Source organism: Haliotis cracherodii, unplaced genomic scaffold (genome assembly GCF_022045235.1).
Source record: "Haliotis cracherodii isolate W230 unplaced genomic scaffold, xgHalCrac1.p SCAF_12, whole genome shotgun sequence".
In the NCBI taxonomy this organism is placed as follows: Eukaryota; Metazoa; Mollusca; class Gastropoda; order Lepetellida; family Haliotidae; genus Haliotis; species Haliotis cracherodii.
Window position 1 is genome coordinate 6,506,533 of NW_027266267.1, and position 3,899 is coordinate 6,510,431.

Genomic DNA, 3,899 nt, shown 5'->3' on the forward strand with positions numbered 1-3,899 from the left:
TTTGGGGGGGGGGGGGGGGGGGGGGGGGACACTCAAAGAATGAAATGTGTAAAAATACAGTCTCACTCCTGTTTTGTGTTATTAGCATGAGATGTTGTCCTGTGTCAATATTATGGAATCGCTGCTGTCTCCAATAAACTCCCTTCGACTCTCTCCCAAATGAAGTTATGATGGACTGGGTCCGGGGTATGTATTGTGACCGAATGGACATATTATACCCTGGATAAGGGAGGATGAGCCATGATATCCCCCCGCGCCCACACTGGCTTTGATAACCTGGTTGTATATATTTGTATTGTTATGTTTGAGAAGTGTGTCTCAATAAACTACATATTTGTCCTCACTATCTTGTCCTTGTATGACTGACAGCCTCCGTGGTCTAGTGGTAGGGCACCCACCTGGAGAGAGGAAGGTCCGGGGTTCAATCCCCGGCAGCGTCATACCTAAAGACGTTAAAAGATGGTACTTGTTGTTACCCTGTCTGGCGCTTGGCATTAAGGGGCTAAAACAAGGACTGGTTGGCTCGGAGTCGGTATACTGTGTCTGAGTGGGGTATTCATGTTAAACTGCGGTATGGTATCTCAGTGAGCTAGCACTATAAATCGGCATCAGTCCGGACTAGTACAAGCAGCCACACACACACACACACACACACGCATGCACGATGCTATATAAGTGCAATAATCTTGGATGCGATGTTAAACCACATTTCACCTCACCTCACCTTGTATGACTAAGGTCTGGTTCTACCTCAGCGGCCTTTTTTCTGTTTAGGCCAGATTCTTTCAATAACTTGGTTTACGAATCCACTGACTCCAAAAAATTGAAATGTGTAAAAATAATATAAATGAATGAGAAGTCACTATCAATGTAAATATATTATTCATAGTATTTATTATGAGTAAGACCTCCTCAAAAGAGAGAGTATGGTTTACGCCACGGTTAGCAATATTCTGTGTACGTTTATCTTAAGAAGTTGAAAACAACAAATTATGATTTTTCAATGTGAAGTTTATGATATATCACTTTTCCGTTTGAAGAGAGGCCGGTCACATGATAGCAAACGTTCATTTCAGAATTGGCTTAAACTTTCTGTGAGTTCTTTGGAGTATGAACCTTCACAGAGTGAGGGCGAATCTGTATGATTTGTTTTGTTTGTTTGTTTGTATATTTTTTAATGCTGCACTCAGCAATATTCCAGCAATATGAAGGCAGTCTGTAAATAATCAAGTCTGGACCAGACAATTCAGTGATTGACATCATAAGCATCGATCCACGCAATTGGGACACGACGACATGCATCAACCAAGTCAACGAGCCTGACCACCGGATCCGATAGTCGCTTCTTACGACAAGCATAGTCACCTTTTACAGCAAGCATGGGTTGCTGAAGACCTATTCTACCCCGGAATCTTCAAGGGCCCCAAGCTGTATGACGTCACTGAAACCAGTGAAAATCTTGTTTGATCCTGAAGTCTTAATTTTCGTTATTTTACACAAATCAATCCTGTAAGTATGTTCTGGATTAAAATAATGGTGTCAATGGTGCAATCGATGGGGGTTTGAATTGGTCTCGGGCAACCTATGCAGGTGGTTAGAGGCGACATGAATGGATCTGGTGGGAGGCTGGTCACTTGGTTGATGGCATGGCAACGTATCCGGACAGTGTGGGTCGTTGCTCATGATATCAATCAATGAAATGTAATGTCAGTCTTATGGCTGGAATATTGCAGAGTGACTTGTTAAGCAATTATCACACACATACACACACACTACCTTGAGGCACCTCAGAAACCTATGATCGTGTGTTCGAATCCCAGATTCACACATATTTTTACAGATTTTGTAAGCCCCAAACCTGTGGCTGGGATATATGTGTAGGATAAAACACGCCAGATGGTTTATTGACATTTAAAACCCCAAACCAGAGGATAAGTGTTTCATCTAACTTATAAACTGAAAAAAAAACTTGAAACAATATTTACCAACATTTTTATGTTTCAAACATACTTTCCATGAACCTTTGGAAACGGGAGTAAAATATCTGTTCCGGCGTACGGGACTTGAAAAAGACGTTCTTAAAATCATTGTGGTTTATCAGCGCCTCTTTATCCTTGTGGTGCGATGGGATACAGAAACGAAGGTTGTGTGATGAATGCGCGGGAATGAAAAGAAAACATTTCTCCTTTGAGATTGGGTTCAAATGCAAAATATATCTCAAGGAAGAAACATTCACATGTTACAATGTAAACGGAAGCTGTATTGATAAATCCCGGGGACATCATGACATCCGTATTAATGAGAACCCGTGACTTTGCTTGTCGTAAAAGGCGACTAACGGGATCGGGTGGTCAGGCTCGCTGACTTGGTTTGATGCATGTCATCGATCCTAATTGCGTGGATGGATGCTCATGATATTAATCATTGGATTGTCTGGTCCAGACGCGATAATTTACAGACCGCCTTCATATAGCTGGAATATTGCTGAGTGCGGCGTTAAACAAACCAAACCAAAACCAAATTTAATGAGATTTAACCCAACTGGAGAACAATAGGCCGACGTCATGCAGCATGGCACGTCAGTGAGCTAGCACTGTAAAATCGGCATCAGTCGGGACTAGCGCTCACACACACTCACACTCACACACACTCGCAAGTGCAATAATCTTGAAAGCGTTAACCCATTTCACCTCACCTCACCTCACCTCACCTCACCTGCACGTCGCTCTTGAACCCTAAACCCCACCGATCACGTCATTGTTGGCTACGCGCCTATATTTGCATACAGATTATATATTTATCGAAAGCATTTTTGTTTCCGTGTTGCAATGTGAACAGTGGACGAGTGAATGAATTTTCTTTAACGCGGCCGTCCGCGGCAAATGCATACATTTTCCAAAGTCCATGGTTCAAATTGATTGAGTTTATAACTACATTGTAAATGTGGGGTAAAATCGACCCATGCGGATTCTTGGTTAGAATAGGTCTCCGGCAACATATGAGTATATACTTGCGACCAATTTAATCAGCTTCATACAGTGAGACGAATTTGCAGGGTTCATACAATCATATCCCGCTAAATAATAATCGTTAAACATGCCGGGCTGTTTTTGAAAACGACGTAAGATTTACAACATATATTGGGAATCACTTTGATTTGGACAAAAACAAAATCAGAACATTTACTACAGCAGGCTAATCGTGCCGCTGGTTGCTTTGAGTCACGTGATAGTCACGTGAACCTTACGACTTTAAAAATGGCATTACCAGCCTCGTTCAATCTCGGCTGACTGGATAGATTTTTACGCCGCTTTTAGCAGTATTCCGCCCTATCACAATGGAGCCTCCGACTCTTACACTGATCCAATGTTGAAATCGACCTGGCATGAGAAGCAAGCGCTGTAACCATTGGGCTATTCCACCGACCTTGTATGATTCAAGGCAGCCATTGCTCGCTCATTCCAAGGTCAGCCTCTTCCTAAAGGGAGGCGTGCATGTATATAGTGTAGCGTAGCTGTCTTTTTCCACAAAAGTCTTAACTAGCACACTGGTGTGTGCAGAAAGGGAATTCCATTGTGACGTGTTTTGATCACATGTTACTTTCGGTCGTCCAGCATTTTGGTATGGTTGATGGTTACCTTTAAATTGTAGAGTGGTGTGGTAATGAGATAATAGCCACGTGTCTTGGTCACGTGTTACTTTCGGTCGTCCAGCGTTTTGGTATGGTCGACGGTTACCTTTAAATTGTAGAGTGGTGTGGTAATGAGATAATAGTCACGTGTCTTGGTCACGTTTTTCTTTCGTTCGTCCAGTATTTTGGTATGGTTGATGGTTACCTTTAAATTGTAGAGTGGTGTGGTCACGTGTTACTAACGGTCGTCCAGGGTTTTGGTATGGTT